Source organism: Lactuca virosa, chromosome 1, assembly GCF_052849685.1.
Source record: "Lactuca virosa cultivar CGN04683 chromosome 1, Lactuca_virosa_CGN04683_v6, whole genome shotgun sequence".
Taxonomy (NCBI): Eukaryota; Viridiplantae; Streptophyta; class Magnoliopsida; order Asterales; family Asteraceae; genus Lactuca; species Lactuca virosa.
The window spans coordinates 36,135,440-36,161,244 of NC_136426.1; positions in this window are offsets into that span (position 1 = coordinate 36,135,440).

The following is a 25,805-nucleotide window of genomic DNA, read 5'->3' on the forward strand; positions in this document are numbered from 1 at the left end:
GTACCAGGGATTCGAAAGAATCTCGTGTCTAAAATTTTATTGAATAATTCTGGTTACAAACAAGTATTAGAAAGCGACAAGTATATCTTATCAAGACATGGTTCTTTTATGGGTTTCAGATATGTGTGTAATGGAATGATTAGACTTAATATTAATTATCCTAGTTATGATAATTTTTTTGCATGGCTTTTTCTAGTTCTAGCAATACTTTTGATAAGTCTGATTTATGGCATGCTAGACTATGACACATTCATTATAAGAGATTAAAAGACATGTCAAAAATGAGTTTAATTCCTATTTTTGATATAAATAATGAAAAATGTAAAACATGAATGTTAACTAATATCACAAGACAACCTTTCAAAGATGTTAGGGAAAGCAAGGTGTTGGAACTTATACACAGTGATTTATGTGATTTCCATGCAACACCTTCCCTTGGAAGCAAAAAGTAAGTTGTTACTTTTATTGATGATGCATCTAGATATTGTTATGTTTATTTTCTATATTCAAAATATGAAGCTCTTGATAAATTTAAGATTTATAAACAAGAGGTTGCACTTCATAAAAATGAATCAACAAAAGTTTTATGTACTGATAGAGGTGGTGAGTATTATAATCCGGTTTATTTTGAATCATCTGGAATAATAAATCAAACCGCAAATCCTTATACACCACAACACAATGGTGTAGCTGAAAGGAAAAATAGGACTTTGCAAGAAATGGTTAACTCCATGTTTTCCTATTTAGGTTTGAGTGAAGGTTTCTGGGGTGAAGCTATGTTAACAACATGTTATATTTTGAATAGAACTCCAAACAAATGAGTAAGAATACTCCTTATGAACTTTGGTTTAAAAAGGTACCAAATTTGAGTTATCTCAAAGTTTGGGCCACCACGATCAACAACACCAAGACAATTCATAATATCCTTTCGATTCAACAATGGATGTCAACCATGGAAGATCCTGTCCAAAAGGTTCATGAAATGGAGATTGTTGTTGGTACGTCCAAGCCTCCTCCCAATGAAGAAGCTCATGATTCAAATGATGATGGAACCGTAATCGAGGTCAGCTCAGCACCAATGTTCGGTCTTGATGATGACAATCTTGACAACATTCAACAGCCTCCTCCTTCAGACGATTTCATTATGGTTATTAGTGATGAAGAGTCGAGTGGATCTCAACATTCCAATTCAAAGCTTAAACAAAAGAAGAAGAAGAAGATAGCAGTTTCAAGGAAAGAATTTCTCAACATTTAAGAGAAATTAGATTAAAATTTTAGTTGCAGTCTCTTCCTCCACCACGCAAAGCACTAAGACTCCAACACCGCAGTCACTCATTGATCGTGTTGAAATCTTAGAGACTAGAGAAAGAATGAATGCACAAAGGATTCTTCTGCGGATTGAAATGGGTATCAGGGATCTTGATAATCGACGAACTACAGATCACAAAGAATTTTTGTCCAAGGCTGAAGACTTCATCAAGGAAATAAAGGAGTTGAATAATGATCTCTAACAAACCTTGCAAACCCAAGAAAGCAACTCCAAGCAGCTTGTTGATGAAAGTCATACCGCATACGAAACAGGGTTTGTGGTACTCTAAGACACCATCAAGGGATTGTGAAACTCTTAGAATAGGTGTCTAAGCCCATAACTATATTTGGTATGTACTTGACCTGATTGTAGCATGGTCCTTTTGGGTTGCCTTCACCAAAGCAACTGGACTGGATGATTAATGGAGAAAGAGGTTATTATGGTTTATTAATATATTATATGAATAATATATTAAAAGAGAAATCATATTGGTTAATTAATATTGGTCAAGAATTAATTAAGAATTAATTTTGTGGTCAAAAGATATTAATTGAATCTAGGGGACTGGAATTGCGATTATAAGATAATTGGATTTTGGGTTGTGGATCCTTTAGGAAGGGGTGGACGAAATCAAGGGGGAAGCCCACATTGATTTCGTCCAAGGCCTTGTTCTGGAAGGTTCCTTTGGACTGCTTAAGGCCTAAGCAATCGAATTAGGGTTTTGACTGAAAACCCTAGCAGCTCACCTATATAAAGGACCCTAGGGCTTCATAATTCGGCTACCACTTGAACCCTAGAGATCTAGAGCCAATTTTTGAGCCTCCTTCCCCTCTCTCCAAGATCATCCAACTTGCTTTGGTGTTTGTGATCGATTAGAGGTATTACACTTGTGATACTAAAGCTCTCAAAGGTTGAAGATTCTTGCTACAATTGAAAGGTAATCATCTAAACTTGTTTTAGTTATTGGTTTCGATTTTTGTATGCTAGTATTAGGGTTTACAAGCTTTGGATGATTTTCATGTACAATTTGAGAAACCTAGATCCAAAGCTTTAGGGTTTGCATGTGCACCATAGGATTGATGTAATGCTCAAAACTCATCAGTAGTATCAAAGCCTAGGTTGTTTTCTATTGTATTTGATGCCTTGTTTGATCATTCATTGCTTGAAAATTGAAATTTGTGCCTTCTGACTGATGTACTCGTCGAGTCACCTGATGAACTCGACGAGTCCAGTTAATGACTCGGCGAGTTGGAGAGTCAGAGTGCAGATCTTTCGGGATTTTGGCCTATTTTGGTTTGGGATAATTACCAAAAACGTTTTTTATTAACAAAATCCGATTTTTATTAAATTGATATGATTATCCTCATCCAAATAGAAGATAATTGCAAATTAATTAGATAATTATTTCCTTAGATGATAACTTTAATTATTTGAATTATTTGATTGAATTATCTTGCCATGAAATTGAATTATGTCAAATTTAGATAATCACTAATTAATTGTTTAATTAAATTATTTGTAATTTGATCTAGAAAGTTTTGAAAAGTTTCAAAACTTGCCCTCAAATTTTGGAATTTAAATTTTTTGATTAAAAGTTTAATTTTGAAATATTTAAATTCTAAACCCTAGAATTTTACAAGTTTAAAATTCAACCCTTATACTATTATAATATTATAAGATTAATAATATATATATGTATAAAATAAAGCTAGTCTTACCGCTAGTAGGCCTCATTCACGAAGCCGATCTATAATGGGGGGTATAAGGTTGCTACCTATAAAATGACAGTTTAATGGGTGTCCACTCTCACCCACCGCTTCCTTGATTGGTGGAGGGTCGTTAGCCGAACGGGTAGGATAGGGAAACTAATTCCTCATTAAAATTATAATGGTTAATAAAGTAACTAAATGCTTTTTATAAAATTTCCAATCTTAGTTACTTTAGGAAAAATGTGAAATGATGCTATTCCATGAAATTACACTTTGTACCCTGCCAAGTCGTTAGTGGAGTGTGCGTGGATAACCGACACACTAATATAAACTAGCAATGGTGGCAAAGGGGTGGCTCGATGTTTATCATAGATCAATGGAGTGTGTGTGGTTAACTGGCACCTTGATTAGGTGCTAAATGACATCGAGAGTACCAAGTACATTTGCATGGTTATTCACACCTTGTTTGTGATCCTCGGTATCCCAGTCACAAACTTAAAGGGCATATCGAGATTTAAACATGCCATTGAAAAGTTCAATGAATCTCAAAAGATCTAGGAGTTTCAATACATTTAAAACTTAAATCTTTTTTGTTTTTCATGGTGGAAATTAGTGAATCGTCATTCACTTACCTTCAAATTATTTGCAGTTTGGATTACGATATCCCTCTTCTAAATTGTAAATAATGTTGTTGGATCCTAGCCCTAATTTCTCATTTGGGTGCTTAATTGGGGATTCTTATCTAACCTAAACTTTGTCTCTTTTCTATTTCAGATGTCTACTTCAAACAACAACAACGCTTCTAGCTCGACCCCATCCGGTTCATTTTCACTCATGAACTTGTGTGGGAGGGTGATATTCGATGGGTCCAACTTCAACGATTGGATCCGTAAAATTCGAATGGTCACACGTTACGAGGACAAGGAGTATGTTCTCGACAAGGAGCTGAAAGAAGTCAATGTTAACACTGCTACTCTCGAGGAGATCGCTGCCTACGAGGCTCATGAGCGAGATGCTACGAAAGTTCATTGCATCATTCTCGCGACAATGATCGTGGAACTCTAAAAGTCCTACGAGGACTACTACCCCTACAAGATGCATCAAGATTTGATGGATAGGTACCATCAAAGCGTGAGGCAGGAAAGGTACGAGATCATTGCTGCGATGATCACTACCAAGATGAAGGATCGAGAGTCCATCACGGCCCACCTGCAGAAAATACAGAGGTATGTGGACCGCTTGTTGAAGTTAAATGTTAACTTCGATGAGGATATGTCCATAGATATCATTCTACACTCCTTACCTCCTTGTTACAACCAGTTTCGTATAACCTACCACATGAACAAGAGGAGGTCACTCTAAGCAAGCTTCAAGGCCTGCCAAGGACTGTTGAGAGTAGTCTGAAAGAAAAATCTGTTGCATCAACTCCTACTACCACCCCCGTCTTGGCTATTGGGCAAGGGAAGGGTAAGAAGAGGAAGGCTCCTCCTAAGAGCCACAAGGGAAAGTCCCACAATGGTACCTCTTCTAGTGGAACCAAGGTTGGTCCCGCTGCACCCTCCTCCAACCCGAAGGATGCAGATTGCTACTACTGCCACGAGAAAAGGGCATTGGAAACGAAGCTGCCCAAAGTACTTGAAATATATCAAGGATGGGAAGAAAAAGCCATCCTTCGCAGGTATTTATACTATTCATTCTAACAACTCATCACATGCTATGTCTTGGGTCCTCGATACAGGATGTGGTTTTTGATGGGTTTTAGTATACTACAACATCTTATGGTGCACATACAACCCTAAATGCTTTGGATCTATTTTTTCTCTAATTATACATGCAATATTTTTTCCCAAGCATTAAGCCTACAACGAGCATACAAATGACATAATCAACATAAAAGAGAGTTATAGAATTACCTCTTTGTTGTAGCTTGTAGAACTTCTTGAGTTTGGCCTTTAAGAACTTAGTGCCCCAAGTGTTGCACCTCAAATGGAATCACAACACACCTTTGGACAAAAGGATGACTTTTGAGAGAATATCCTAACACCAAAATCGGCTCAATGATCTCCAAGAACACTAGTGTGCAATTTTGGATACTAAGGGACTTCTTATATAGTGTGGCATGATTAGGGTTACACCATGTAAACCCTAATGGGCATGACTTTCCATATTCCTTAGGCTCCATGGGTTTAAACCACAATAGATCATCCATAGGTTGTCACATGGGTTTATCCCAACCTAAGGAATCATGGATCATTGGCCCACACCATAAGAATGAATGATTTACCAAATCAACCCCTTATATTTATTTAGTCTCTTTTGATCACAAAATTAATTCCAAACTAATTCTTGATCAATACTAATTAAATAATATGACTTCATATTAATATATTAGAACTTATAATATATTAACAAATCATAAATAACCTCTTCTCAAAAGTCCATCCTATCAAATTGTCGTGGTGATATGCAACCCAAATGGACCATGCTAATCTCGGGTCAAGTACATACCAATTATAGTTATGGGCTTAGACACCTCATCCAATAGTCTTCCACTTGGATAAGTCTAATAACTATTATTGCAAGTACGACTCCACAACCCGACTAGCAATCGTAGCTCTTAAAAGCCGCTGTCGAACTCTGACCTAGTCAATGATGCATCATTAGATAATGGATAATATATTTCTCCATTCTAGATATCATATGGACTGAGACATGGATTATAATCATTTTCTCTGTCCATCTGTTGTTTCCCAATTTCCGATTTATGACGAATGACTAATTGAACAAATCAAATCAGTCCAGGCTTGGCCAAGCACTTAGGGGTGTCATCACTAAATCATCGAGGGGCCCACGGATATCGCTTTTATCCACATGGGGTAAAAGGAACAGATAAACTTCGACCCAAATGCTTGCTTGTACTAACTCATCAAATTACACACAACGATATGTTTTATAATACCAAGTTACTGATGTGTTTACATATGTCAATGTGCAACCGACTTGTAACTACAACTCACATGTATAGGTTTTAAGAATATAAGATATTATCGTCTCACAATCACTCGTGATAAAATCCATGAAGTGATTCAGATGAGCGTGGGTTGAATCCAGTACTCGAATCTTATTCCAGGAGTACTCATGAACACTTTAGCAAACTTGTGCTATGACTAAAACACCTCTACAGACCCATTGATGACAGTATTGCCTCAATACCTACTTCTAAAGTATGATCGACTGTGGATGGTTTGAATAACCTAGTTATTCGGGAAGTCAAAACATGCAAAGTGAAACACAAGAATAATACTAATCCTATATGGCCCGAAAACTTTTGAGTGCCATATTGATTACTCATTATTCATTGTATAATGTTTCGATTTATCAACTTAATACTTGAATTAAAACAATAGCTATGCCATGCTCCAAGCATGCACACTATGTTTGTCTATGGTCCCGACTTTGTGAAATAGATCAATTGAAAACATTTCAATGATGCTCATTTTATAATTCCAAATCTTTATTGCAAGTGTAAGAATTCCAAATTCTTGTCATTGCTAAACTTTTATGTAATGCAGCCTTTGTAATGTCATGGTACCAAAAGTCACAGAGACTTGACCAACGATATTACAAAACTTTCCACTGGAGATTGATAACAAAGCAATTCCAAGGAAGCGAAGTCTCAAATTCAAAGTACATTCCTTTGAACATCCTTCTTGCATTAAGTTTCCTAATCTTACACAGATTTAAAGAATAACTTCCACTTATGGAAACATTTCCATATTCCCATTTTGACTATCACTTCTGAACAAGAGTTGCCTCTTTTCAGAATATGTCAATATGGTCCAACCATTTTATACTTCCAACTACAAGCGACCAATCCTTTGTGAACCTTATATTGTCCTTAATAGTTGTTAACCACTTTAGTCATATCCAGTTCTAGTCCTTTTTCCCTCTTAATGCCCTATGCATTTGGAAAATTTAGAATGCAAGAATATTATAGCATATGCAATCGATCCTATACCCGAAGAATATGGGATGCGATTCATAATGTCTAACATAAAGACATGATACTTGACCAGTCTTTTGCTACAATATTTCTATTTTCCATGTTCTCACAATTCGAATTATGAAGAGGGATGTCGTAATCATAATTGAATTTTGAGAACGCAATTAACATTTCCATAGAGAATTTCCTTATGTCGAATCTTTTCAACATGTCCTTGACTAAATTTGATTAAAAACTCAATCTAAGCTTTTAGATTTTGAAATGAAGTATAAATTCCTCTCCCTTAATTATAACAAAACAACTTTTCAAATCCACAACTTTGCGAATTGAAAATTTTGTTATCTATAATTAACATTGCTAACTTGCAACACTTACCATAATAATTATGCTCCCAATGGCATAATAATTATTATCTTACTAGCATAACACTTATGCTCCCACTAGCTTTGACATGTACTCAGAAATCAGCTGGACTTCTAGAAATCAACACTTATTGACTTTCATTACCAAAGTTCAGATTTCTGATACGAGATGCTTCGATAAAACTTTATCTAGGCTTCTCAAAATCATACACCTTTTCTTAGATAGCTCACATGTGTGTCTAAACAATTTTAGAACTTACAGTAGTAATTCTCAAATGTTTAGACCTTTTCCATTTCTCACAATTCGAATTATGAAGAGGGATGCCATAATCATAATCGAATTTGAGAATGCAAATATAACAATTGCTATCTCCTTAAAATCTACTTAGTGAAAGCGTTTACTCACAATCATTTTCATGAATTGGAGAGAAACCTTATGACACTTAGATTTTTATGGTGTATGTGTTCCTATCCATGTGAATTTTTCATAACCATAATCACAAGACAAGGTTAGTGACAAATCCAAACTCATATGGACCGAAGTTGTTCAATCTTAAATTCTCGCCACCTGGCAGCACAAGGGCCTACCATTGCTTCCTAGTTGTTATGCAACCGATTGAGAACTCATAGAACTCACATGCATAGTCAACTTTAATTGGAATGGGCACAGAAACAAGAATATGTCAACACGATAGGTTACAAACCTCAAGTCATGTGCTAGTGTTTAACAATAGGTTTACTCTTGATTAGTTCTTGAAACTTTCAAGATCTCTAAGACTCCCACTGACCTCTTGACATATAAGACTCTCTTGTCAAGAACCATTCCTTGACAATCAAATATTCAATAGTTAGTGTGGATTCTTATCAAGACAAACACTTCACACAATTAGTCCTAGTTGGTCTTTGTCTTATCCAAAACATCACAACTTACCAATTTCAAATGTACAAGAGTAGAAAACATTTTACTCTATATTTGATAAGTGTTATTAACCTTCTTAAGATTATATCACTCAAGGCACAATCTTGGAGTATGACTCTAAGACTTGTTTTGGAACGAAGTATGACTCGTCTTCTTGATTTAACCATTTAAACAATTCACGATTCCTCTTCTTAGCCATACAAATGCACTAAGATATCCTTAGAGGATCAATTGTGACATGGTTTTCATAATCATTAAGATGATCATAAAACACGATACTCAAGTACTCTCCTATCTTTTCAGATTGGAGAAACTTCTATCTTTCTGCCTAATTTGATTCTTCTTATTTGTCCTGCCATACATTGAAACTTTTCCAATGTTCATAATTATACTTAAACTTGTAAGCATAACCATATTTACTAAACTTTAGTAAATCATGACGAATAGTCTTATCGTTCTTTGTGGTGGACCTAACCAACGCACACCCAGTGTACCTGATCCCCTAGTCCTTCACTTGACTCACACATACATGTGAACAAGGAATTAGTCTTAACGTACCAAAGATGAAGGTTCTCATTCATCACACAATACAAGTTGCATGATTCCAATTGAAATTTGGGTGATTAGAATCTTTCCTTATTTGGAAAATTCTCGACACTACCACAAACGAAGGAATCAAATTCATATTCCAATATTGCTATCAATGGAAACATATAAGCAATGATTTTTCACAAATGCCATTGTAAGGAGATATAAAATAAAAACAAAATCAAATTTTTATTTATTTATAAAACGCGGAAAACTTTTCCTTACAATGCAATTACAAATGAAAATATGTTGTTATCTATTCCTAAGCAATCTATCATAACTCTTAAGCAGTAGCTCACAAATCTGATCATCGAACCATGCGATCGAAATCCATCTCTTCGCGATCAGACTCAGCATACTCTTCCTTTAAGCTTCCTTTCATTTCTTCGATTCTTCAAAACATCAACATGTAATTGCATTACATCATGTATTAAGAATATCCAGTTACGAACTTAATAGAGTTAGACAGTGGATTTTACCTGAAGCAGAGTCAAAATTTTGACTTTACCATCCTTGCGATCTTTCAGGTAAATATGGAAGCTTCGCAACCAATGCCCCTTCTCTTGGCAATAGAAACATATGGACTCTTTGGTACATGGGATTATCCTAGACTTAGCCTTTCTCTTTACCATTTGGTCAAATGACTTGACCATGGCCGATCCCTTTCCATTGGGAAGAGAAAGCTTTTCTGGACTTCCAATGTTACCATTGTCAATGTCCATGGAAGTTTGGGAAGTAGATCTTCCAATCAAATTTGCTTTTACCAGTGCGCCAAATCATTGTTGATTCAGCAGCAACAAGAAAAATAGGTAAGATTAATAAGGGTCATGTCGTGGTCTGTCACATAGTAGCCCTTAATGAACTCACTATATGACTCAGGAAGTGATTGAAGAACCCAGTCAATAGCCAACTTTCTTGAGACTTCGACACCCAACTCTCCCAGCTTGTCAATATGTAACTTCATCTCCAAGACGTGAGCACATACAGACTTTCCTTCCTGCCAATAGGGCTTTGAGTGACCTTGAACTTGTGGGTTAGGGAGAATAATCGGAGGAGGTAGAGGAAGTGAAGTTCCACTACAGCACGAAGAAGGGATTAATCTTTCACCTTGATCGCCTTGTGGAAAATCATCTTTATAAAGAAAGTTTTTTTCAAAAGATTCGGGAAGACCATAGTCGTCTGAACTAGACATCTACATGGGAGAAATTCAAGTTAGTTGATTTAAGTCCTTAATATAACACCCAACATGAAATATTACGGCTAGGACCCAACACAATATTTTACAATTCGGAAGAGGGATGCTGTAATCCAAATTGCAAAATATTTGAAGGTCGGTAAATGACGATTTACCAATTTTCACCATGAAAAACGAAATTGATTATTAAGTTTTAAATGGATTGAAATTCCTAGATCCTTTGATATTCATTGAATTTTTCAATGGCATGTTTAAATCTCGATTGTGCCCTTCAAGTATGTGACTGGGATGCCGAGGATCACAAAAAAGGTGTGAATAACCATGCAAATTAGATTGGTACACCCAATGTTACAGCCTCCTAATCAATGTGTTGGTTAACCACACACGCTCCATTGATCTGTGATTAACATCAAGCTACCCTTTGCCACATACTGTTAGTCCTAGATTAGTGTGTCGGTGTAACATCCGGATTCCCATGTATATTATTTTAAGTATTTTATATTGAATTTTAGAGAGGGACTCGGCGAGTAGGCGTCCAGACTCGCCGAGTGGGATCGCACATGTGTTGGTCTGATTTAATGAAGGACTCGGCGAGTCCATACATGGACTCGGCGAGTCCACGCTGTTTAATGAAACCCTAATTTCTCGGGTTTGAGACCTATTTAAGGACTCTTATAGCCACCATTTGCGGCTACCAGACCCTTGAGAGGAACCCTAATAGTGCTTGAGCGTTTGTGAGAGAGAAGAAGCCATTATTGGACCTTTGTGGGTTGGTTTTGCAAGAAGAAGTTGATTCCAGCTTAGAGGAGGCCAAGGAGGTTGCATATCTGTGGATTTCAAGCAAAGGACATCATCCTTGAGGTAGTATATCAATCCCCTTTCTGTTTTGTTAAAGAATCCATGGATCTAGGGTTTTCTATACCCTTTATTGGGATGATTTGTTGGAGATATGGTCCCTTATCATGTTTAGGCTTCAGATCTGGACCCATAGTGGTCCAGATAACCTTATCCATCTTGCTTTATAATGAGATATGAAAGAAATGGACTTAGGATGTTGTATTTGGGGCTAAATCATCAAGTATAGTCATTTGGACGTTGCATGAGTATCAAGTTCGAACCTTTACGTGTTTATTGAGCTTGGGAAGGTTAGATCTATGGATTAGAGGAACAGATCTGAACTCAGAAGGTCATTTGAGTGAGAGCATGGAATGAACTCGCCGAGTCCATGAGCAGACTCGACGAGTCGAGTCGGGCTGCCCCGCGACTCGCGACCTGTGACGACCCGTGGAGTATAGGGTTGACTCAGCGAGTCAAGAGAGGACCAGGGGCGAAGAGGGCAGGCGTATACTCGCCGAGTCACCCTAGTGCACTCGGCGAGTCGGGTCAATGTTGACCGTTGACTTTCGTTGACTTTAGGGTTCTGGTCAAGACTGATTCAGGAGAGTTCAGGGAAGGGTAGAATGGCCTTCTACCCAGTCTGTAGAGATGAGATCATGAGAGAGTATTGATCGGGAATGTTATTTGAATAATAGGAGGAGGCTAAGTCGGGACGTTGAGCACGAGAGTTTATCCGACTTCATTGAGGTGAGTCTTCTCACTATACTGTACCTGGAAGGGTACTTATGTGTGACCGGAAGGTCTTGTATGCTACGAGATGTATGTGTTATATGTTGTTATGTGATATGTATGTGCTATGTATGTTATGTATGGTATGGACTGGAAGGTCAAGAGGTTACGGACCGGAAGGTCGATACGGATAGGACCGGAAGGTCTATCGAGACTTGGGATGGAAGTCCCTGAGACACATGGATCGGAAGATCCTATAGAGTTATGGCCTGGAAAGGCGTATGTATGGTATGTGGTATTTTGGGGAACTCACTAAGCATTTAGGCTTACAGTTGTTATGATATGTGTTTCAGGTACTAGCGAGGACCGTGGGAAGGCGCCGGCATGATCCTTACACACTTGTGGAGTTTATATTATTGAGATTTTGGGACATGTTTTTGTTATGACTCAGTGACACATTATGTTTTGTGATTATCATGTGAATGAAAGTATGATTTAAAAATGAAAAATTGTTTTGAAAAATTACGTTGTTACAAGTTGGTATCAGAGCCTTGGTTTGAGGGATTCGGGTGCATCTTCGGATGAATCTGAACTCAAACTGAGGAATTGAGGAAGTTTTTCATAAAATAAATAATTTATATAAAAGAGTAAAAGATTTTGAGAAAGGCAGAAGGAAGCAGTGTGTACGATCAGTCAGCGCCCGAACGGTGATTTCCCAAAATACCCTTACATTATGTGTTATGAGATATGTTATGATATGATATGCATGCTAGAGTTGGCTAGGTATTCATATTAGGAATAGAGTGGCCTGATTTTGTGATGCCTTAGCCTAGGAAGGATTTTGCTGCTATGTGATGCTTGAGAGCGAGTAGGTAGTAGTGAGGAGCTGATGAGAGGTCTACCGAAGGGTAGCCTATGCCAGTGAGATGTAAAAGACTCTTCAAGTTCCATAACTTGAGGACAAGTTATGGAAGACTTAAAACCATTTTATGATGACATATAAAAATGAAACTTTTCACTTTCCATAACTTGAGGACAAGTTATGGATTTCATCAAAAACATTTAGATAAAAAATTGTAACTAACAAACTCAAACACTTTGTCTATGATCTAATTAAACTCATAAATTAAGATAATTCATATCAAACAAATTTCAAGAAATTAGCCTAATCATATAAACTAATACAAATCATGAAACTTTGGGAGCGAAGGATTGGTGGAAGTTCGTGACGGCGAGCTTCACTCTTGCAGAGATTTCATCGGTGACCTGGGAGAGGTTCACCACCATGTTCAGAGACGAGTATGTTCCCCCGGTGGAGAGGGAATGGTTGGTTCTGGAGTTCTTGACCCTCAAGCAGGGTACTGATTCTGTTACGGTGGTTACCAGGAAGTTTCATGAGAGGGCGATGTTCTGCCCTGAGCAGGTGTCTACTGAGCAGGCACACATGAGCCGGTATTTGGGCATTTTGAGGAGGGACATTCGGGAGTTCGTGTCGAACTCGACTTACCGATCATTTGCTGAGCTCCTGGCAAATGCCCGGAAGAGGGAGATTGAGTTGGAGACTCAGGCCAGGGAGGAGGCCGAGTCTCAGAGGATGGATCGACGGCTGGCATAGTCTCAGCCGGCAGCCAAGCGGGCCAAGCCCGCTGATACGAGATCTGGAGGCCAGAAGGGCCCTACTTGTGGGAAGTGCGGCAAGGGACATGATGGGGTCTGTCGATCGGGTGCTTGCTACAAATGTGGCAAGGAGGGGCATATCGCCAAGGATTGCCCCAAGGGATTTATGGTTTGCTTTCATTGCAACCAGACTGGCCATCGGAAGGCCGAGTGCCCGCAGTTACATCAGGGTTCAGCACAGGGATCTGCCCCTGCTGCTAGGGTTACCGAGGTTCGGCCAGTGAAGGCCGAGGCACCGAAGGCTCGTGGGAGAGCTTTCCAGTTGACAGCGGAGGAGGTCCGCGCAGCGCCCGATGTTGTGGCTGGTATGTATTCTTATTTATTTATTTTATGCTGAGATGAGATATTGTGCTTATATGATGAAATGCGTAGGTACTTTTCTTGTGAGTTCTGTACCTGCCTTAGTGTTATTTGACTCGGGTGCGAGTCGATCATTTGTGTCGATAGCGTTTAGTCGGCACATCAGTAGTAGACGAGAGGCGATGAGTCGACCTCTGCGAGTTTCCATAGCCGACGAGCGAGCGGTGTATGCTATGGAGGTGATACGAGGATGTGTACTAGAGATCTTCGGTGTTGAGTTCCCGATAGATCTGGTCCCGATAGCGATGGGGGACGTGTGTGTCATAGTGGGCATGGATTGGTTGAGCCGATTTAGGGCTGTGATAGACTGCGAGCGACAGTTGGTGACGATACGAGACCCCAGTGGGGGAGTACTTACGGTGTACGGCGAGGGTACCCGATGTGGGTCAGCATTCTGTTCGGCTGCCAGAGCGAGACAGAGTTTACAGCAGGGCTGCAGCGGGTTTGTAGCCTATGTGATGGACACACGAGAGGCCGCTGGGAGGCCGAGTTCAGTGGATGACGTTCCGATAGTGCTCGAGTTCCCGGATGTTTTTCCCGAGGAGTTGTCGGGGGTGCCTCCCGAGAGGCAGGTAGAGTTCCGCATTGATTTGGTTCCGGGGGCAGCGCCTATCGCCAAGGCGCCTTTTCGCCTTGCGCCGCCAGAGATGCAGGAGTTATCCTCGCAGCTTCAGGAGCTGCTGGGGAAGGGGTTTATTCGACCGAGTAGCTCGCCATGGGGAGCGCCGATCCTTTTTGTCAAGAAAAAGGATGGTTCACACCGGATGTGTATTGATTACCGGGAGTTGAACAAGCTGACGGTCAAGAACCGTTATCCATTACCGAGGATGACGATTTGTTCGATCAGTTGTAGGGAGCGTCTTGGTTCTCCAAGATTGATCTGAGGTATGGATATCATCAGATGAGAGTGCGTGATGAGGATATCCAGAAGACGGCGTTCAGGACTCGTTATGGGCATTACGAGTTCGTGTTGATGCCTTTCGGGCTCACCAATGCACCAGCAGCGTTCATGGATCTCACGAACAGGGTGTGTAGACCGATGTTGGATCGTTCGGTGATCGTGTTCATCGATGATATACTGGTGTATTTGAGATCTAGAGAGCAGCACGAGGAGCATCTGAGAGAGATTCTCGGGGTATTGAGGACGGAGAGGCTTTATGCCAAATTCTCCAAGTGCGAGTTCTGGTTACGGGAGGTCCAGTTCTTGGGACATCTCGTCAACCAGGATGGGATTTTGGTCGATCCGACCAAGATTGAGGCGGTTAAGAGTTGGGAGGTGCCGAGATCTCCCACCGAGATCAGGAGTTTTCTAGGACTGGCCAGCTACTATCGGAGATTTATCAGGGATTTCTCCAAGATTGTCGTACCTCTCACCAGGTTGACCCGGAAGGGTGTTGCTTTTTCATGGGGTCCAGAGCAGCGGACCTCGTTTGAGACACTTCGACAGAGATTGTGCGAAGCCCCTGTGTTAGCCCTCCCGGAAGGGATGGAGGATTTTGTGGTGTATTGTGACGCATCGATATCGGGGTTGGATGCGGTGCTTATGCAGAGAGGGCATGTGATAGCGTATGCATCGAGGCAGCTGAAGCCTCATGAGACGATGTATCCCACCCACGATCTGGAGTTGGGGGCAGTGGTGTTCGCCCTCAAGATCTGGCGTCACTATTTGTATGGGATTCGGTGTACCATTTATACGGACCATAAGAGTTTGAAGTATCTGATGGATCAGCCCAATCTGAACATGCGTCAGAGAAGATGGTTGGATGTGGTAAAGGATTATGATTGTGAGATCCTGTACCACCCGGGCAAAGCTAATGTGGTAGCCGATGCACTGAGCCGTAGGGCGGAGAGTGCCCCGATTAGAGGCACTTGTATGAGGTTGACAGTGATGACCCCGGTGTTGGACACCATTCGGGAGGCCCAGGCAGAGGCCGTGATACCGGAGAACCGCAAGAGGGAGCGGGTGATCGGGCAGGTGTCCGAGTTCGTGATGGATAGTCGAGGGCTGATGACCTTTCAGGGTCGGATTTGGGTGCCGTATACAGGCGGGGCACGTACCATTCTGATGGAGGAGGCGCATAGATCGAGGTTCTTGATCCATCCCAGGGCCACGAAGATGTATTTGGACCTGAAGAAAGATTATTGGTGGCCCTGTATGAAGAGGGATGTCGCGTGGTTTGTTGAGAGGTGCTTGACCTGTCGCAAGGTTAAGGCCGAGCACCAGCGTCCTCATGGCAAGTTGCAGCCGCTTGAGGTTCCCCAGTGGAAGTGGGAACAGATTTCCATGGATTTCATCACCAAATTGCCAAGGACCGCAAGGGGTGTTGATGCAATTTGGGTGATCGTCGACCGGCTGACGAAGAGCGCGCATTTTCTTGCTATCAGTGAGGGCTCTTCTGCTGAGAGGTTGGCTGAGTTGTATGTGAGAGAGGTGGTATCGCGTCATGGAGTACCGATCTCGATTGTGTCTTATCAAGATGTACGTTTCACTTCCAGGTTCTGGAAGAAGTTCCACGAGGAGTTGGGTACGAGATTGCATTTCAGTACCGCCTACCACCCACAGACGGACGGGCAGAGTGAGCGGACGATTCAGATGCTCGAGGACATGCTTCGAGCATGTGTGTTGGACTTCGGAGGAAGTTGGGACACGTATCTGCCATTGGCTGAATTTTCCTACAACAACAGCCACCATTCTAGTATTGGTATGCCTCCTTTCGAGTTGTTGTATGGGAGGAGGTGTCGGACTCCCATTTGCTGGGGAGAGGTAGGGCAGCGTGTGATGGGTAGCACTGAGATAGTGCTTCAGACGACAGAGCAGGTTAGACAGAGGTTACTGAAGGCTCAGAGTCGTCAGAAGAGTTATGCGGATCGGCGACGATCCGAGCTGGAGTTCCAGGTGGGGGACTTCGTACTCCTGAAAGTGTCTCCTTGGAAAAGAGTGATTTGGTTCAGGAAGAGGGGCAAGCTGGGGCCCCGGTATATCGGTCCGTTCAGGGTGACCGCTAGGGTGGGCAAGGTAGCATATCGGTTGGAGCTACCTGCAGAGTTGAGCCAGATTCATGATACCTTCCACGTGTCTCAGTTGAGGAAGTGTATAGCCGACGAGTCGGCGATGGTACCACTAGAGGATATTCAGGTGGATGCGAGCCTGAATTATGCGGAGAGGCCAATCGCGATCCGGGATCGGAAGATCAAGGTTCTGAGGAACAAGGAGGTGTCACTGGTGCAGGTCCAGTGGCAACATCGGAAGGGGTCCGAGCTGACCTGGGAGCCAGAGTTGGAGATGCGGGAGCAGCATCCGGAGTTGTTTGTCGAGCAGGACTTCGAGGGCGAAGTCTGATTCTAGTGGGGGAGAATTGTAACATCCGGATTCCCAGGTATCTTATTTTAAGTATTTTATATTGAATTTTAGAGAGGGACTCGGCGAGTAGGCGTCCAGACTCGTCGAGTGGGATCGCACATGTGTTGGTCTGATTTAATTAAGGACTCGGCGAGTCCATACGTGGACTCGGCGAGTCCACGCTGTTTAATGAAACCCTAATTTCTCGGGTTTGAGACCTATTTAAGGACTCTTATAGCCACCATTTGCGGCTACCAGACCCTTGAGAGGAACCCTAATAGTGCTTGAGCGTTTGTGAGAGAGAAGAAGCCATTATTGGACCTTTGTGGGTTGGTTTTGCAAGAAGAAGTTGATTCCAGCTTAGAGGAGGCCAAGGAGGTTGCATATCTGTGGATTTCAAGCAAAGGACATCATCCTTGAGGTAGTATATCAATCCCCTTTATGTTTTGTTAAAGAATCCATGGATCTAGGGTTTTCTATACCCTTTATTGGGATGATTTGTTGGAGATATGGTCCCTTATCATGTTTAGGCTTCAGATCTGGACCCATAGTGGTCCAGATAACCTTATCCATCTTGCTTTATAATGAGATATGAAAGAAATGGACTTAGGATGTTGTATTTGGGGCTAAATCATCAAGTAGAGTCATTTGGACGTTGCATGAGTATCAAGTTCGAACCTTTACGTGTTTATTGAGCTTGGGAAGGTTAGATCTATGGATTAGAGGAACAGATCTGAACTCAGAAGGTCATTTGAGTGAGAGCATGGAATGAACTCGCCGAGTCCATGAGCAGACTCGACGAGTCGAGTCGGGCTGCCCCGCGACTCGCGACCTGTGACGACCCGTGGAGTATAGGGTTGACTCAGCGAGTCAAGAGAGGACCAGGGGCGAAGAGGGCAGGCGTATACTCGCCGAGTCACCCTAGTGCACTCGGCGAGTCGGGTCAATGTTGACCGTTGACTTTCGTTGACTTTAGGGTTCTGGTCAAGACTGATTCAGGAGAGTTCAGGGAAGGGTAGAATGGCCTTCTACCCAGTCTGTAGAGATGAGATCATGAGAGAGTATTGATCGGGAATGTTATTTGAATAATAGGAGGAGGCTAAGTCGGGACGTTGAGCACGAGAGTTTATCCGACTTCATTGAGGTGAGTCTTCTCACTATACTGTACCTGGAAGGGTACTTATGTGTGACCGGAAGGTCTTGTATGCTACGAGATGTATGTGTTATATGTTGTTATGTGATATGTATGTGCTATGTATGTTATGTATGGTATGGACTGGAAGGTCAAGAGGTTACGGACCGGAAGGTCGATACGGATAGGACCGGAAGGTCTATCGAGACTTGGGATGGAAGTCCCTGAGACACATGGATCGGAAGATCCTATAGAGTTATGGCCTGGAAAGGCGTATGTATGGTATGTGGTATTTTGGGGAACTCACTAAGCATTTAGGCTTACAGTTGTTATGATATGTGTTTCAGGTACTAGCGAGGACCGTGGGAAGGCGCCGGCATGATCCTTACACACTTGTGGAGTTTATATTATTGAGATTTTGGGACATGTTTTTGTTATGACTCAGTGACACATTATGTTTTGTGATTATCATGTGAATGAAAGTATGATTTAAAAATGAAAAATTGTTTTGAAAAATTACGTTGTTACAAGTTGGTATCAGAGCCTTGGTTTGAGGGATTCGGGTGCATCTTCGGATGAATCTGAACTCAAACTGAGGAATTGAGGAAGTTTTTCATAAAATAAATAATTTATATAAAAGAGTAAAAGATTTTGAGAAAGGCAGAAGGAAGCAGTGTGTACGATCAGTCAGCGCCCGAACGGTGATTTCCCAAAATACCCTTACATTATGTGTTATGAGATATGTTATGATATGATATGCATGCTAGAGTTGGCTAGGTATTCATATTAGGAATAGAGTGGCCTGATTTTGTGATGCCTTAGCCTAGGAAGGATTTTGCTGCTATGTGATGCTTGAGAGCGAGTAGGTAGTAGTGAGGAGCTGATGAGAGGTCTACCGAAGGGTAGCCTATGCCAGTGAGATGTAAAAGACTCTTCAAGTTCCATAACTTGAGGACAAGTTATGGAAGACTTAAAACCATTTTATGATGACATATAAAAATGAAACTTTTCACTTTCCATAACTTGAGGACAAGTTATGGATTTCATCAAAAACATTTAGATAAAAAATTGTAACTAACAAACTCAAACACTTTGTCTATGATCTAATTAAACTCATAAATTAAGATAATTCATATCAAACAAATTTCAAGAAATTAGCCTAATCATATAAACTAATACAAATCATGAAACTTTGACAATTATCTTTTATTTGGATGAGGATAATCATTACCATAGCAACAAAATCAAATTTTATGAACATAAACATTTTGTGGTAATGATCCTAATCCAAAACAGGCCAAAAAAACTGAACATTTTGCCCACTGAACAGTCACCACCTTGTGGTAATTTTTACCACCTCGTGGTGATCAGGCAAATTCCAAAAAAACGATTTTTCTTTTTTTAAAAACAATAAGCATCAAGTATAATAGAAACCAACCCTAGGCTCTTATACCACTTATGGGTTTTAGTATACTACAACATCCTATGGTGCACATACAACCCTAAATGCTTTGGATCTATGTGTTCTCTAATTATACATGCAATATTGTTTCCAAAGCATTAAGGCTACAACTAGCATACAAATGACATAATCAACATAAAAGAGAGTTACAGAATTACCTCTTTGTTGTAGCTTGTAGCACTTCTTGAGTTTGGCATTTAAGAACTTAGCGCCCCAAGTGTTGCACCTCAAATGGAATCACAACACACCTTTGGAAAAAAGGATGACTTTTTAGAGAATATCCTAACACCAAAATTGGCTCAATGATCTCCAAGAACACTAGTGTGCAGCTTTGGATACTAAGGGACTTCTTATATAGTGCGGCATGATTAGGGTTACACCATGTAAACCCTAATGGGCATGACTTTCTATATTCCTTAGGCTCCATGGGTTTAAACCTCCATGGATGATCGATGGGTTGTCACATGGGTTTAGCCCAACCTAAGGAATCATGGATCATTGGCCCACACCATAAGAATGAACGATTTACCAAATCAACCCCTTATATTTAATTAGTCTCTTTTGATCACAAAATTAATTCCAAACTAATTCTTGATCAATACTAATTAAATAATATGATTTCATATTAATATATTAGAGCTTATAATATATTAACAAATCATAAATAACCTCTTCTCAAAAGTCCATCCTATCAAATTGTCCTGGTGATATGCAACCCTAATGGACCATGCTACTCTCGGGTCAAGTACGTACCAATTATAGTTATGGGCTTAGACACCTAATCCAATAGTTTTCACATTTTTTCTGATTTGCAGGGTCTAAGAAGAAGTAGGGATATGGAGCATGGGAAGATAAACTTGATCATGGGGAATAGAAAAGCATCGCCTGTCACCAAGATTGGAGTTTACTCTTTAGTGCTTAGTAATGGGTTAGGTTTAGATTTGAATAATTGTTGTTATTCGTTAGAAATGACACGAAACATTATTTCTTTTCATGGTTTGTATAAACACGGTTTTAGATTTTCGTTTGATAATGAAAAAGGTTCTATTAATGCTTTCTTTAATGGTTCTTTATATTTTGAAGCATTGCCTTGTAATGGTATATATGAAACTGTGATGGTTGTAGACAACTTAAGAAATGATGTGTTACATATCGATTCTTCCATTAGTTTAGACAAAGCATGCTTGTGGCATTGTCGTCTTGGACATGTCAACAAGAAGCGCATATCCCAACTCCAAAAGGATGAGTGTTGGAGTCATTCGACCTTAGGGACGATGACGTGTGTGAGTCTTGTTTGCTTGGAAAGATGACCAAGTCACTCTTCACTGGTACTTGTGAAAGGGGTGAGGGTTTATTGGATCTCATACATACTGATGTATGTGGGCCCTTTAGATCCACAACAAGGGATGCAAGTCGCTTCTATGTGACTTTCACTGATGATTATAGCAGATATGGGTATATCTACTTAATCAAGCACAAACCAGAAACCTTTGAAAAGTTCAAAGAGTTTAAGCAAGAAGTGGAGAATCAGCTGGGCAGGAAAATTAAGATGCTCCGATCCGATCGAGGTGGTGAGTACCTTAGTCTTGAATTCCATGAATACCTCAAGGAATGCGGAATTGTTTCGCAATTGACGTGTGACATCCCCATTTTCACGGCCAGAAAAGACCGATTTGTTTATGCTTTGTTTTAAAATCAGAGTAATCGTTTACAGAAAACAGTTGCAGAATTTGTTCCCAAAACAAAATGTGATAAGAATTTATCAAAGCATTTCTTTAAAGAAATGTATTTTCATTAAATAACAAAATCTCGGGATGTCATGTTCCGATACAGACCAAAAGCATAAACAGTATAAAATAGACCTTACAACAGTTATGTATAACTACTGATCTATAATCCAAAATCTCTCGTCAAGTCCACCAACTTATACTCTTGTGTCATTACCTATAATGCAAAGAAAACTGAGTGGGTCAGGCTTGGGGCCTGGTGAGCATATAGGGTTTTCAACCCACAATAATATAATTATTATATTTAATCATCAAACAATCAACTCAATCACCCATCCACATTATCTTCATTTAATCTTCCCTAAAGATATTATCCTAAGGGTCATCTCCTATATCATATTTACCTCTCATCTCCTTACATCTTATTTCCTTATATGTTTGTTCCTAAGAACTTTTCCTAAGGATCATCGCCTACATCGCATAGACAATACTAATTCGGGGATCACTCCCTCAATATGCGTCTAGTAAGGGTTAGGGTATCATCGCATGATTTCGCAGCCACAACATCGCCTGGACTCGTAAATCATAATAAGGGTTAGACTATCATCGCATGAATACGTAGCCAAAACATCGCCTGGACTCGTAATTCATAATAAGGGTTAGACTATCATCGCATGAATACGTAGCCACAACATCGCCTGGACTCGTAATTCATAATAAGGGTTAGACTATCATCGCATGAATACGCAGCCACAACATCGCCTGGAATCGTAATTCATAATAAGGGTTAGACTATCATCGCATGAATACGTAGCCACAACATCGCCTGGACTCGTAATTCATCACCTATCTATCATCACCTAATTATCATTACCATTATATCCTCACCTATCTCTCATCACATTATTTCATCACACACCAACTATTTCATCTACCCATGTTCTACCCAACATATTTGTAGATACAAAATACATATATAGTTTAACTCATTAAAACTTATATAATTCATCCATTCCACAATCATCTCAAATAAACAACAATATATTATACACATAGCACGTATTTCATAGCAAATACTTAATATTTATGTGTTAGAAGAAAGTGACTACACACTCACACATATAAACAACAATATACTTAATACATTCAAACAATACTTGTATTATTATCGTGTTTATGAAAGGGACTATACACTCACTTGATTAGACGATTCTCGGACAGCACTACGGCTCTCCAAGTAGTAGTTCTTCGGTGAAACCGTGATCTCTTCACACACCGGGCATCTTGCGGGCAGAGCTTCGGCTCGGAAACTCTTTTCTTCTCGGGATCTTCGGGCTTCGGGACTTGCTTCGTGGCTCGGGAATGATACCGGGGCTTCGGGATAGTTCTTGCACGCAAAACGAGGAGAATATGGGAGAGAAAGAAAGATTTTGAGCAACAAACTCGGCAGCCCCTTGAATTCTATTTATAGGGTGAATTTTCTGAGTTCACCTCGTGAGTTTTTAATATTCACCTCGTGAACTGACTCACCTCGTGAGTTTCTAATATTCACCTCGTGAGCTCGATACATCATTGCGTTCGTCATGGCCACTTGCCCTGGAAGACGTCCATCATCTGTTCACCTCGTGAGTTTCTAATACTCACCTCGTGAACTGTGACACCCTTGGGGTTCACGCCCCGAACTTCAGAAATTCATAACTTTCGCATACGAGCTCCGTTTTTGACGTTCTTTATATCCACGCGAAGGTGAGATTATGCTCTACAACTCTCGTTTAGACTCTATTGGCTAATTTTGACTTTATGTTTATTATATTTTTATTATAATATTTTTGGTAGGCCGGGACAGGAAAACTCTGTTATAAATTCATAACTTCTTCATCCGACGTCCGTTTTCGTCTGTCTTTTTACCATTGCACTACCAATGACGAGATCTTCGATTCTCGTTTAGATTGTTTCGGCTAAAAACCACTCGATCTCAAATCGAGTATTCGGGCTGCACACTGCTAAGTCGAAACTTCGGAAAATCATAACTTCCTCATACGAAGTCAGATTTGGGCATTCTTTTTATGCACGCTCTCGGTTTAACGAACTCTACGACTTTTCTTTAAATTACTAGGGCTAAATACCGCTCTATCTTAATTTCGTATTTTACGTCATTCAGCGTCGCGCCGGTTCTGTCGCGAAACTTCGACAGGTCATAACTTCTTCGTTATAACTCGGATTTCGGCGTTCTTTATATTTTCGGAAACCTTGAGACATATACTACAACTTGGTTAAAATTAATCCTTCTAAATAATCTTCCATTAAAAAGTCATTTTTGATGCTTATCGTCTCTAAATTGACTAGCCCGGATCTACGGGCGTTACATGACGCCACCTAGGACACCGTAGTTGAATGGTGTGGCTGAGAGGCGTAATCGAACCTTGCTAGACATGGTTCGTTCCATGATGACTCGTGCTTCGTTACCTATCTCATTTTGGGGGTATGCCTTAGATATTTCTGCCCAGATCCTAAATCTAGTCCCTACCAAGAAGGTTGCCAAAACACCTCACGAGATGTGGACAGGGAAAGCTCCCTCGTTGGCACATATCAAGGTTTGGGGTTGTGAGGCTTTCGTAAGACGAGAGACTCACGACAAGCTCGAACCTCGTAGTGAGCGGTGTATTTTCATCGGCTACCCGTAGAAGTCCTTTGTATATCTCTTCTATAGACCGAGTGACAATGTTGTCTTCGTTCCGAGGAGAGGGGTTTTCCGAGAGCGAGAACTCATAATCCAAGAGGATAGTGGGAGGCAAATTGATCTTGAAGAGATTCAAGAGTCAATCGATGAAGGAACCTCTAATGCTGGCGTTCAACCCGAGGAGGAAACTCCTGTTGAACTGATTGACGAGTCCTTACCTCTTAGACGTTCCAATAGAGTTAGTGTTCTACCTGTGTTATATGGTTTTCATATAACAAGTGAAGGTGATACGTTTATTAGTCATGGTACACTAGTAAATTTGGATGAACCTAACAGCTACAAGGAAGCCATGGCAGGCCCGGAGTTTGCAAAGTGGAAAGAGGCTATGGATAGTGTGATTCAGTCCATGTATGACAATCAAGTTTGGAACTTGGTTGACAATGTACCGGGTCGTAAGACGGTCGGGTGCAAATGGATCTTCAAGAAGAAGACCGACATGGATGGGAAAGTACACACTTATAAGGCGCGATTGGTTGCGAAGGGCTTTACTCAGACTCCCGGAGTTGACTATGATGAGACCTTCTCACCAGTAGCGAAGATAAAGTCTATAAGGGTTATGCTAGCCATAGCTGCGTTTCATGATTATGAAATATGGCAGATGGATGTGAAAACCGCTTTCCTTAATGGGAAGTTGGCTGAAGATGTTTACATGAGTCAGCCAGAGGGTTTTGTCGATGCAAAACACCTTAATAGAGTGTGTAAGCTTGAGAAATCCATTTATGGATTGAAACAAGCATCTCGCAGATGGAATCTTTGTTTCGATGAGAAAGTCAAAGAGTTTTGTTTCTCAATAAGCAAGGATGAGTCTTGTGTATATGTCAAAGTCAATGGGAGTATAGTTAGCTTTCTCGTTTTGTATGTCGACAACATACTGCTCATAGGAAACGACATCCCAACCCTGCAGGAGGTTAAGTCCTGGCTTGGGAAGTGCTTCGCTATGAAGGACCTCGGAGAAGCTGCTTATATTCTAGGGATAAGGATAGTGAGAAACAGGAGTAAAAGACTAATAGGACTTAGTCAAAGTACTTACTTGAATAAAGTACTAAAGCGTTTTAGTATGGAAAATTCCAAGAAATGGGAGTTACCAATCCAAAGCAATACCAAGTTGAGTAAGACTCAAAGCTCGAGTGCTGAAGCTGAGATAGCAGAAATGAGTCGAGTACTTTACGCTTCCGCAGTTGGCTCGATCATGTATGTTATGACTTGTACTCGCCATGATGTGGCCTTCGCTTTGAGCATGGTCAACAGATATCAAGGGAACCCCGGTAGAGCACATTGGACCGCAGTCAAGAATATTCTTAAGTACCTTCGGAGGACTAAGGAATGGTTTCTTATCCTCGGTGGGAGTGATGAATTAAGGGTGCGAGGGTATAGTGACGCTAGTTTTCAGACCAACCGAGACAATTTCCTCTCTCAGTCGGGCTGGGTCTTTACCCAGAGCAGTGACTTGGAAAAGATCCAAGCAGGAGACCGTAGCTAATTCAACGTGCGAATCAGAGTACATAGCAGCAAGCGAAGCGTCGAAGGAGGTAATATGGTTGAAGAACTTCATCGGAGACCTTGGAGTTGCGCCAGCCATAAAGGAGCCTATGGAGATTTTCTGTGATAACGAAGGTGCAGTTGCCTTAATCAAGGAATCGAGTGATCATGGCAGATCCAGACATATCGAAAGGAAATATCACTTCATTAGACATCGGGTAAAAGAGGGACTCCTTG